Raw genomic sequence first — 13,664 nt, forward strand, 5'->3', positions numbered from 1 at the left:
ATCAAGGGGTGTGACTTTTGTTTGTTTTGTGGTGCATGGTCACATATCTTCAATGTGCACACGTCTCTCCCAGATTACCCTATCATTTTGATACTCCAGCATGATTGTTAGGTGTATTCACTTCTACTCTTGGATAAAGAGCTAGAATAAGGGCAAACTTCTCTTTCACTTTAACCCAGGATATTCCGTTCTTAAAACCCTCGGCCTTTTATACATATTCACAACACCACGGTAATCCACAGACAAACAAAGACTCAAGAAAAAAAAATCTCTCTCCCTCTCTCTCTCAAACAGCACCCTCTCCCATTCGTTTGTACAAAATAAAGAGTAAAGCATAACAAGACACAACTACGTTAAAGGAATTTAAGTCCATGATGATTTACCTGCATCTTCTCAAGACCTTCAAACAACGGCGTAAATCCGTACTGAGGAGTGGGGGGGATGGTCACCATCACCACGATTACAAGCCCATAACCGGACCGGCGCAGCCTTTGGGGGGGGGGGGGGGGGGGGGGGAAAGCTTGGTGTCCCCCCCCCCCCCCACACACACACACGCACACACTTTACAGGGATCGGATGTCCCACTCTTTTGCATGAAATATAAAGTGGGAGGAAAGCGGCAGCAAAAATATGAAGACTTTTTATTCTTGTTGCTTTTTTTTTTTTTGCTTGTCAGATGACTTTTGGCGGAAAATCAGACCTTAAAAGTATGAAAACATTTTTTTTTGTTGGAAATACCAGTGAGAGGGAGCGGAACGACCGAACGGGGGGAGGGTATGGGGGGGGGGGTATCCCTCTCCCACACGTGGAAGATTTTGCATTTTTAGACCTGAAATTCAGCGATCTGGTGCACACTTTTGGTGAAAATTTTGTTTTCTAAAATGAAATATTCACAATATATTATTGAATGACTAAATCGAGGTATTTCAGCTCTTGCTCCACCTGTGCGACAACACTGTGAAGGCCTACTAATAATGGGGCCTATCACCGGCGTAGACAGGATTTGATCTTAGGAGGAGCGGTTATGTGAGGGAGCGAAGCAAGCGAGGGGGGGGGGGGAGGGTATGGTAGGGGAATTTCCCCCTCCCACGGTGAAATCTTTTTGCATTGAAAATTTTGACATATTACAGTCCCAAAACTGTCGTTTGTAACTATATTCTTCGCTTTGGAAATTAAGGGGGCGGGGGCGCACCGGGCGAAAACTGCTGGCAATTACTGGCAGCACCATCAGGAGAATGGCATAGCGATTAAATGCGAGCGAGCGAAGCGAGCGAGCTTGAAAATTTTAATATTTTACAGTCCCAAAACTGCCGTTTGTAGCTATATTTTTCGCTTTGGAAATTAAGGGGGGCGCACCGGGCGAAAACTGATGGCAATTACTGGCAGCAACATCAGGAGAATGGAATAATGATTAAATGCGAGCGAGCGAAGCGAGCGAGCTTAAAAATGTTGACATTTTACAGTCCCAAAACTGCCGATTGAAGCTATATTTTTCGCTTTGGAAACTAAGGGGGCGCACCGGGCGAAAACTGATGGCAATTACTGGCAGCAACATCAGGAGAATGGAATAATGATTAAACGCGAGCGAGCGAAAGAGAGCGAGCTAGAAAATTTTGACATTATTACAGTCCCCAAACTGCCGTTTGTAGCTATATTTTTCGCTTTGGAAATTAAGGGGGGCGCACCGGGCTAAAACTGCTGGCAATTACTGGCAGCAACATCAGGAGAATGGAATAATGATTAAATGCGAGCGAGCGAAAGAGAGCGAGCTAGAAAATTTTGACATTTTACAGTCCCAAAACTGCCGTTTGTAGATAAATTTTTCGCTTTGGAAATTACGGGGGGCGCACCGGGCGAAAACTGCTGGCAATTACTGGCAGCAACATCAGGAGAATGGAATAATGATTAAATGCGAGCGAGCGAAAGAGAGCGAGCTAGAAAATTTTGACATTTTACAGTCCCAAAACTGCCGTTTGTAGCTATATTTTTCGCTTTGGAAATTACGGGGGGTGCACCGGGCGAAAACTGCTGGCAATTACTGGCAGCAACATCAGGAGAATGGAATAATGATTAAATGCGAGCGAGCGAAGAGAGCGAGCTAGAAAATTTTGACATTTTACAGTCCCAAAACTGCCGTTTGTAGCTATATTTTTCGCTTTGGAAATAACGGGGGGCGCACCGGGCGAAAACTGCTGGCAATTACTGGCAGCAACATCAGGAAAATGGAATAATGATTAAATGCGAGCGAGCGAAAGAGAGCGAGCTAGAAAATTTTGACATTATTACAGTCCCCAAACTGCCGTATGTAGATAAATTTTTCGCTTTGGAAATTACGGGGGGCGCACCGGGCGAAAACTGCTGGCAATTACTGGCAGCAACATCAGGAGAATGGAATAATGATTAAATGCGAGCGAGCGAAGAGAGCGAGCTAGAAAATTTTGACATTTTACAGTCCCAAAACTGCCGTTTGTAGCTATAGTTTTCGCTTTGGAAATAACGGGGGGCGCACCGGGCGAAAACTGCTGGCAATTACTGGCAGCAACATCAGGAAAATGGAATAATGATTAAATGTGAGCGAGCGAAGAGAGCGAGCTTGAAAATTTTGACATTTTACAGTCCCAAAACTGCCGTTTGTAGCTATAGTTTTCGCTTTGGAAATTAAGGGGGCGCATCGGGCTAAAGCTGCTGGCAATTACTGGCAGCAACATCAGGAGAATGGAATAATGATTAAATGCGAGCGAGCGAAGCGAGCGAGTTTGAAAATTTTGACACTTTACAGTCCAAAAACTGCCGTTTGTAGCTATATTTTTCGCTTTGGAAATTACGGGGGGCGCACCGGGCGAAAACTGCTGGCAATTACTGGCAGCAACATCAGGAAAATGGAATAATGATTAAATGTGAGCGAGCGAAGAGAGCGAGCTTGAAAATTTTGACATTTTACAGTCCCAAAACTGCCGTTTGTAGCTATAGTTTTCGCTTTGGAAATTAAGGGGGCGCATCGGGCGAAAACTGCTGGCAATTACTGGCAGCAACATCAGGAAAATGGAATAATGATTAAATGCGAGCGAGCGAAAGAGAGCGAGCTAGAAAATTTTGACATTATTACAGTCCCCAAACTGCCGTTTGTAGATAAATTTTTCGCTTTGGAAATTACGGGGGGCGCACCGGGCGAAAACTGCTGGCAATTACTGGCAGCAACATCAGGAGAATGGAATAATGATTAAATGCGAGCGAGGGAAGAGAGCGAGCTAGAAAATTTTGACATTTTACAGTCCCAAACCTGCCGTTTGTAGCTATAGTTTTCGCTTTGGAAATAACGGGGGGCGCACCGGGCGAAAACTGCTGGCAATTACTGGCAGCAACATCAGGAAAATGGAATAATGATTAAATGTGAGCGAGCGAAGAGAGCGAGCTTGAAAATTTTGACATTTTACAGTCCCAAAACTGCCTATTGTAGCTATAGTTTTCGCTTTGGAAATTAAGGGGGCGCATCGGGCTAAAACTGCTGGCAATTACTGGTAGCAACATCAGGAGAATGGAATAATGATTAAATGCGAGCGAGCGAAGCGAGCGAGTTTGAAAATTTTGACACTTTACAGTCCAAAAACTGCCGTTTGTAGCTATATTTTTCGCTTTGGAAATTACGGGGGGCGCACCGGGCGAAAACTGCTGGCAATTACTGGCAGCAACATCAGGAAAATGGAATAATGATTAAATGTGAGCGAGCGAAGAGAGCGAGCTTGAAAATTTTGACATTTTACAGTCCCAAAACTGCCGTTTGTAGCTATAGTTTTCGCTTTGGAAATTAAGGGGGCGCATCGGGCGAAAACTGCTGGCAATTACTGGCAGCAACATCAGGAGAATGGAATAATGATTAAACGCGAGCGAGCGAAGCGAGCGAGTCTGAAAATTTTGACATTTTACAGTCCAAAACTGCCGTTTGTAGCTATATTTTTCGCTTTGGAAATTAAGGAGGGCGCACCGGGCGAAAACTGCTGGCAATTACTGGCAGCAACATCAGAAGAATGGAATGATTAAATGCGAGCGAGCGAAGAGAGCGAGCTTGAAAATTTTGACATCATTTTTACAATCCCCAAACTGCCGTTTGTAGCTATATTTTTCGCTATGGAAATTAAGGTGGCGCATCGGGCGAAAACTGCTGGCAATTACTGGCAGCAACCTCAGGAGAATGGAATAATGATTAAATGCGAGCGAGCGAAGCGAGCGAGCTAGAAAATTTTGACATTTTACAGTCCCAAAACTGCCGTTTGTAGATAAATTTTTCGCTTTGGAAATTAAGGGGGGCGCACTGGGCGCAACTGCTGTCAGTCACTATCAGCAACATCAGGAGAATGGCATAGCGGTTAAATGCGAGCGAACGGAGCGAGCGAGCTTGAAAATTTGACATTTTACACTCCAAAAACTGCCGTTTGTAGCTATATTTTTCGCTTTTGTTCGTCCCACTTTATCGGGGAACCATCCCCCCCCCCCTCATCGACGCCTCTGCATATGAGGGTGCTTTTGTTAAGTGAAAGATCTGCTGCACACTCTTTGATAGATTAGGGAAATATACGTCAATGTCAAATTGTACAAAGTTTATCGAAAGGGATCCTGTATAGCGGAGATTTTGCATGTTTATGATTGCAATACAACGATTTGGTGCAGAGTTCTGGCGATTTTTCGACAATTTTCCATTAAGAAAGTTCGAGAGTTGTCCTCATCTCGGGAATTGCTTGGGGGATAAATTATTTGTCTGCCTAAAACAAATGCCGCTTTGCCCCCCCCCCCCCATAGATTCGACGCCCCTGATCTTCCCTGGGTATGCCCATAGATGATAATGTATCCGGACTGAGTCATTAGTCACTGTCGTTTCTCAGGAATGATTCAGGAAATGGAGGGGGTTCAATTATGGCGATATAGTTTTTGTTATTGTTTGTTTGTTTGTTTTCGTACATATTTTGCAGATGGTCCCCAGTTACTCGCGTCATAGCATGTTTAGGCCTACATGTAGGCCTATATTATATTGACGTTGTCAACGTCTGAGCCATACCTTACAGTGTATGTCAATGTTACTTTCTTCGCGAGCGAGCGAAGCGAGCGAGCGCTTAAGAAAATTATGTATACATTTTCCTACAAGATAGAATACTGTTCAGCTCTGTTATGTTTGAAAGGCCGGCGTACAAACGTCATGCAATATGCCAAAATTGATACAATCACATTTCTGCTTCCTCCATTTTTTCCTCTCAAAATTCAGGGGGGGATGATTGTACAGGCCATCCCCCCCTCCTCCATTTCAGGGGGGGATATATCCCCCCCATCCCCCCGGGATTTACGCCCATGCTTCAAAGTAATGATGCATGTTGAGTTGATTAACGACTATACAAATGTTGCTGAGCTGAACTGTTATCTTATTTTTTTTTAGCAAAGAACTGGCAGTTTTCTATTTCAGTGTGATTATATAACATATTTCCATGATTTCTTTATTCACTTTTAAAGATAACCATTTGTTTTAACGTTTCATATATTTTGAAACTTTGAGTCACTTATTTTATGTACCGTATCATTTACGTACTTTGGTGAATGATCATCCACTTTCGTCAAATTCAGATATTTTAGATTAAATTCGCTGTAAAAATTTAATGAATAAAATAAATGTGTTAATTTTCACAACATCTTCAAAGATATTTCTAATTTCGTAACGAGGGCAGAAAAGTAAAAAGATTTATTTTTTTTTCTGCTTGATGATGACCTTACGAAGTACCAAAAAATATAAAATGGTTGTTCTCCCTTTTTCTTTTGTAATAAAACTATTTGCTTGTTTATATTTCAGCTGTATATATTAATTGTGTTTAATTACAATTTATTCATATCGACTCCTGTGGGAACCAGGCTAACTGGTCAGAATGTTCCTCATCTCATAGTTAGAAAATCAGGTCAACTAGATTTCTGATGAGCAAGAGATATATTATTTTAGCTTTAACCTCTTTCCCAGTACTGTGCCGTGTAGTGTAACTACAAAAGAAATGATGGGGGGGGGGGGGGCGCTGCGGTTCAATGAATGGGGGCGTAAAACAACCGTTCTGGAACAAAAAAGTAAGACTGAGCACGCCAGAAGGGAATCAAATAATTATGTTCGACACCAACTAAAAAACCATTTCATCAATTTAAATTTCATTCCACAAAAATATGTTCGATAAAATATATATTTCATAAAATATATATTCAAACAAAATATATATTTGACAAGAGAATATGAAGGTTTGACCGAAATATATTCGACAAATTATATATTTGACAAAAATATATATGTTTCACCAAAAATATATTTCACAAAAATATATTTGATCAAAAATATATTTGACACAAACTATGTTTGACCCAAAATATATTTGACAAAAAATATATTTGACCAAAAATCATATTTGACCAAAATATATTCGACAAAAAATATATATATTTCACCAAAAATATATTAGACCCAAGATATATTTGACATGGCGTTCTATACTTACGACAAGAAATCATTCGATGAACAGAAAACCATTCGATGAACAAAAAATCATTCCATCAAAATAAAGTCATTCGATGACAATACAGCGCAGCGCAAGCTTACACTGCACGTGTCGTTGCGTGTACACTGCACAGAACTCTTACACAGAGTTCTGTGGTACACTGTGTATACACCATCAATCTGCAAATTGCATGCGCATGCACATCCGCGCGCGCTTGCTAGCCCTATACCGTGCGGTGAGAGCTAGACGCTCGCTTGGTACGCGCGCTATTATACAAAGCATTAGAGATTTCGATGGCTGTCTCTTCTGAAAGTGGGAGTAGGAACGATCTCGATGGCGTTATGCAAGAGATTCAGCTCCGCCATTGCCAGTGGGATGACGAGCGCGAGATCGGTCGGGATCAGATGGTCGCCCGGTCGTGGACATACTTGGAGACTAAGTTAGCACGAGCAGAGCAACATCAGCGGTAACCGCAGCAGCGACCCCAACACGTTACTGGTACAGCGCCCGGCCGGCCCGGGCGGGGGTTACATCAGCGGCAGCGTTTACGAATAGCCCGACCAGACGGAGGTACGCTGTGCGAATATCCTACGTACAGCGACTGGGCTGTGTATAGTTCCGGCAGCGCCTGCCATGACGATCAGGTCTCCAACCCAAACATCAAGCAGGCCAAGGGCAAGACCACAGCCTGAGGCTGTAAATAGGCTCAGGCTCAACCACCGGCACCGCACCGGCACTACGGATACGGGCTCAGCCTCAGCAACCCCAGGTTGGTAAACTGTCGTAGACCGATGAGATCTGTATCTGTATGGTTTAGTCAGCAAAATGTCCAGGAAGACATATCCACGCTAACTTGTAGAGGAGCACTACGTGTGGACAGAGCGCGACCATTGAAATTTGTCTGAGATCTGTCTCTCCTCGTTGCCGTCGGTCATGGGCTTCTTAGAGACAGATTCCGGCGGTAGTAAAATGGTAATGCAGTATTGGCAGTAAGCCAATATCGTATCTAAGAGGCAAGAAGATATACCTCAAATTTCACTCTACCAAATTCCACCAAAATTTCAGGGATTCCTTAGTATCTCATTTCCAGTCACTCACATAAATTTGAATTAAATGAGACATGGGGAAGCATTGAATTCAACGTTGACTTAGTTGTGGTTGTTTCTGCTCGCGCTCACAGCTTACGCTGTTTAATGTTAACGTTACACATTACGGTGGCTTTTAAATAAGGGGGACCATCATAGACATCATAAAAAACAAGGTTATATGCCTTCTAACCTGGAGTAATGTGTAACTCATCATGAAATATAGATTGCTAGTTGTTCTCTCCCCCTCCCCCCCCCCCCCCCCGCCGTGAGACTAACAATTAGAGTTACTGTCACACAGGTCAGTATCATTACGACAGCGCGTTGCTGACTGCAGTTATTCACGCGATCACGATTACTCTCCACAGGCATTCATTGTCGGCAGGTAGTTCGCCGTACAGGAGGAAAAGAATATGAAGTTTCCGTGACAACCTGAGGACATACGTTGATGCAGCAGGAAGAGATGATGGATGTGTGAGGTAAGACATCGTGTCCTCATTGCTAGATTCCCACTGGTGTGATATTTTGAATGGAAAGTGCTTCAGTAATATTATACTAATCACAGAGTTAGGAAAATTGACGTTATTTCTTTTTTTTTTCTTCTATGAATGTGATGTTTCTTATGGAAAGTTATGAGATTGAATAAGCTGAATGAACAATTCTCAGACTCGAGTCAGAGGATATAGATATGTGATATAAACAGCCATCCCTATCTTTCAACAGAGCAGAATTCTGGATGCCTAATCCAGTCAAGTACTAACTTAGTCCAAGTACTTGTACTGTTTGAAAATTGTTGTTCAAATTTTACATCTTTATTGTTATTTATTTGTGTGTGTGTGCGTGTGTGTGTGTGTGTGTGTGTGTGTGTTGAAACTAAAGTTTCAAAGATGAAGTTTAGGAAGTCAAGACTTCATGCCCCATTGTGAATGTTTTTTACTTTTGTGATAAACTTGGAATATAGTGATTTGGTGTGTTTTTTCAAAGCTAGTAATATTAGGAATAATAAAGTAGTGATGGTAGTGATCATAATAAAATTTTCATGATGAATTATCACTGTTGTTATTACTTGAATAATGACAATGATGTTACTAGTCATGATTATCATCATCATCATCATCATCATTCATCATTGCTTTCCCCCTTGCAAAATTACAATATATATGCCTCTAAATATATTATAGGCAAACTGTAATAGCAGTACCTAGAGAAACCTGAAACAAGTACCGGTACATCAATATGGTACTAATTGGAAACATTTCAGTTCATCTTTTCAACATCAAGTTTATTATATGTTGATAAAATTATGTTCCAAAAGGTATACAGTATTTACCCAGTAATGTCATGCATTGTATTTCTGTTGTTTCCACTAATACACAATGGCAGCTACAGTGTGAGAATGTTTGAGGCCATGAGGGGACCTGTAACTATGCCGTCTACGAGATCTGGAAAACAGAAGAGGACTGGAAGACGTGAGTCACTTTGTGTTGATCTCTATTGATCCAGTGATGGTTTTGCCAAGGTTTGACACTGTAGCTCCTTATTATAAAGCACAAATTATTAAGTTCAGAAGAAAATCAAGCAAACAATTCCATACTTCTTCAAATTCATGAAATTCTTCCGTCGAGATGTTTTCATTGCGACTGATTGACAAATTGCCCCACATCGACGTAAATAAGCACTGAATTGATCAGTGTTTTAGTAGTAGCCATGATATTTACGTCGATGTGGGGAATTTGTCAATCAGTCGCAATGAAAACATCTCGACGGAAGAATTTCATGAATTTGAATAACAAAGCAGTACCCGCTGCATGCTATAAGGATTAGAACTAACACTTGCTGTCGGGCGAAAGCTCGGTGGTCTAGTGGAGATGACGCCTGTCCGGTGATCAGGAGGTCGTAGGTTCGAATCCTGCTCGAGTACCTGGTATGTATGCCCATGATTTTTTATCATGGCTACTACTAAAACACTGATCAATTCAGTGCTTATTTACGTCGATGTGGGGCAATTTGTCAATCAGTCGCAATTCCATACTTCATTTGTCAGAATAAATTGTGCAGTATTAAAAGAAAAAAAAAGTGTCTTGTTCAGAATGTGTTCACTGTTATTGTAGTTTGTGTTTATTTGTTTGTTTGGTGGGTCATAGGATTTCTGTACCAGATGAGATGTAATTGCTTAAATGATTTGTGGTATTTTGTAGTACATGTATCATGTTCTTTGTTGATAAGCTTGTCTTGTATTCTTTCAGGAACTTTGCTGGTGCCAAGTCAAAGTCTTTCCGTCGAGAGAATGTGGATCTTTTGGACAAACCAGAGCAGCTGTCTTCAATGGCTATACCAGGTGAGAGTCATGTTACCCCAGTGATAGCTGGAGTCCAATTCCAGAGTGGTTAACCCTGACTTTAACTAGTGGGGAAATTCTGTTTAATCAACATATTGCTTACAGGAGCCATGCTTGTGCTGCGATAACTATTTTATCAGAGGATCCTGATCAGTGTATATCAAAATTTTACGACCCTCATAAAGGTAGTTACATCAATCAGCTAATCTTTGAGGAGTTGTAGATTCAGAAAGAAATGAAGACAGGATACTGTAAAGATTTTTGTTTCAAAAAGTAGATTCTAGAGTATCTATCTTGTGTTGCAATAATCAAAAGTGCACACCCAATTCTTAACAATCTCTATTCTCTACTTACACAAAATGTCGTTCTTACACCCCAATGGAAATAGTTTTGTGCATACTGTAAAGCAAGAAATATTTGCAGTGTGAAATTTTCTTGAATCACAGCTGACAGCCTTTTTTTTCTTTTTTTTTATGCCTCCGCCAAGAAGTGGTGCCGGAGGCATTATGTTTTCGGGTTGTCCGTCCGTCCGTCCTTCCGTCCGTAATGAATTTTGTGGACAGCGTAACTAAAAAACGTTTTGAGGTATCCTAATGAAACTTGGCATGTATGTGTATTAGGGGGTGAAGTTGTGCCTATCAACTTTTGGGTGCACATGCTCAAGATCAAAGGTCAAAAGGTCAAGGTCAAATACGTAAAATTTCACTATTTCCACCATATCTATGCAATGCCTGAAGATATTTTCTTAAAACTTGGTGTATATATGTATTACCCAATTAAGATTCTCTGGTGGAAGTTTGGGGTCATGAGGTCAAAGGTCAAAGGTCAAAAGGTCAAGTAACTTGGAAATTGTTCATGGTATCTTCATGGAACATAGCATATATACATGTACTGACTGACAATGATTATCTAGAGAATTTAGGGTTCATGGGGTCAAAGGTCAGGGGCCAAAGAAAAGGGCAACACTTCAACATTTTACTATTTCCCTCATATTTATGCAATGCCAGCGGGATTATTATTTTTTTTTTTACACTTTGTGTATGCATGTTTGTATTAATGATTATGCAAAAGTATGAAGTGAAGGATCTATGAAGATAGATTGCAACATATGATTTTGTTTGTTTGTTTGTTTCTCTGTGTTGGTAGGAGCATAGCTGCCTTGGACCCTGATAGCCCTATCCATCATCATGAGGTTTCCCAACCCACTCAATGCCATGCAGAGCCTTTGGATCAACGTCATCATGGAAGGACCACCTGCTCAAGGGTGAGCCACAATGTGCACACATCAGCAGGTCTGAGAGTATTCTGAAGGGGGAGGGCAATTACAGTATGCCGGCAGTGCAGTCATTATTCTGATTCAGTCTAATCAGGCCACTCTGCATAAAGATTGACAATCAATCAATCAGTCAATCAATCAATCAATTAATCAATCAATCAATCAAATTTCTTCAAGCAAATATCTTTGAACCTCATTAAAGCTTTGGTTTCAAAATATTTCATTTTACCTTTTCATCGGCTAAAGCAGCATCTTAGTGAGTACCATTATAATTCTTCAGTCATGGGGAAAATAATTTTGTAAAAGTAAAAATCAATACCTCTCAAATCAGCAGTGTTTCGAAGTCTCATTTGTATGCCACTCTCCTTCTCTTTGTGACCCTTCTTATTGGAAAGTCTGGACGTCAACTATTTCTACTCTACACATTAATGTTGTTTCCAGAAATCCTTTCTGTCTATATGGCTACAGATTTTATTGTTAATTTGGAAGAAAGGACAAATATATGTTCATTCTTTAAAAAAAAAGAAAGAGTGTGTATACATGTATTATCAAAGATGGATAATGAACAAATACTGACATGAAAAAAAAAAATTGTGCGTTCTGTAGTTCACATTACTGTATGATAATGTTTCATTCTCTCCCCACTCCTCTGTCCAGTCTCGGAGTGGAGCCATTGGACAAGGATGTAATAAGGAAGCCTCCTCGTTAGGTTCGTGACCCCATGATCACCAGACCTCTTCTTATTTATGTAGTCATTTCTGCCCTCATCATCGTCGTGGGGATCCTCTGGGTCTTCTGGAGAGAGGTTAGTGCTCCCTTTATTGTCCATGACTGTACACACATTTCTATTAATATTGGTCAAGTTCTTCCTTTACATAATTGTAATATTATGCCCTTGCTACATTGTGCCGAGTGATAACATTAGTGCATTTAGCAAGCTATCTTCTGTCAGATGCTTTGTCATGCGGATTGTAATATTAGATAATGATGCATGTATTGATTTGATTAGATTTATCCATTGTCTTTATAGATACTTGGCTGTGTATATTAGTACATGCAGTAGCAGCATTCATCTTCACATACAGTATGCAATGAATTGTTTTGCTCCATGAAGCCTTTTCAGAATATAAGGACAAGCATTATACTATCTTGAGCTGGGATTTATCAACTTGTGCCTGTCAAGCAGTCCAGATGGCACTGTAATAATGACTGCTCCTCTCGATTAGATGCAATCCTGCCTCAGCCTTCTCTGTGTCAGACAAAGTCATAAAAAGACGTGTAGCATACATGTATGAATACAAGACCATACATACTGTCTGATGCACCACTGGTGATGAAATTACTCAATTGTGTACAGACTTTGTCAGTACGTTTCAACATAAAGTAATGAGTGATAATTTTGATAAGTAATGTTGTCAAACATGCAGATCATGCCTTGGTTAGCTGTCCTTCAAGATGTAACTGATGTTGGTTATCTACTTCCCACCACTACAGGAAATATTCCAGATGGAAGCACTGTCAGTATAAGGTGAGTGTGGCATAAACTTCCCTCCCCTTCTCCCATCCCACTGGTGTATTCGCACACTTTTGCCATGTTATTGTTGAAACCCAGGGCCGTCATTTAAATATCACAGGCTAATTGTTAATTGTACACATTGTAAAATTATTGCCCATTGTACGCTAATGTGTACAAATGTGTCCTTTAAAAGCAAAAAAAAAAAAAAATTGAATGAGTTAACTATGTGTAAAACATCTGTCATTATGATTGTACTTCTTCACAACTAAACCTCAGCACTTCTGTAGGATTTCTTGTATTCTGCTCTGCTTCATGTTTTGAGAAAATTAGAGGTTTCTTATACTTTTTTCACTTTATAAGATATTTGTAGGAAAATAATGCTATATACAAGTACTTGGTTTCATAGGCTGCTGACTGGATGGTATAATTGACTAATTTAATGTCTAATGCACTACAATGACTTCCATGTCTGTTTAATTAGAGGGGCAATCAGGCACAGTTTTACTCTTTTCCATAGAACTCCTTTTAATGACTTACTCTCGATTGACTGATTTTTGTTGCTCATTTCAGATATCTGTTTCTTGGTGATGCTGGCTTCCTCTGTCTTAGTTGTGCCGGAGATTAAAAGTAGGGTCATCGGCGGTTGAGTCGGCGTCACATCATCAAGCAACTGTGTGATTTTGAACTTGTTTGACCTGACGATGGTCTCATTGATACTTGGCAGGAATCTTAATATGTGGTTTTGCAGTATTTCTGACGCATTCAATCTGTCAAAATCTTCATACATGTACTGGTGCACGGACATTTGTTTGGTTGGGTATACTCAGTGAAAGTCATTAATAAGTGAAGACTGTGTACAATTGTACCTGCTACCTGTATTTTAGGTGTAAAACTCATATTTAACGAAACCCCATTCGATAGAGAGGGTCTGTTGCAT

General features: G+C 40.6%; 1 pseudogene; it reads left to right on the forward strand.

The window, feature by feature from the left end:
* Positions 1-6,805: 6,805 nt before the first annotated feature.
* On the forward strand, positions 6,806-12,726 carry LOC140235772 (N-terminal EF-hand calcium-binding protein 1-like; annotated as a pseudogene).
* The last annotated feature ends 938 nt before the right edge of the window (positions 12,727-13,664 follow it).

Source organism: Diadema setosum, chromosome 12 (genome assembly GCF_964275005.1).
Source record: "Diadema setosum chromosome 12, eeDiaSeto1, whole genome shotgun sequence".
NCBI classification, from domain to species: domain Eukaryota; kingdom Metazoa; phylum Echinodermata; class Echinoidea; order Diadematoida; family Diadematidae; genus Diadema; species Diadema setosum.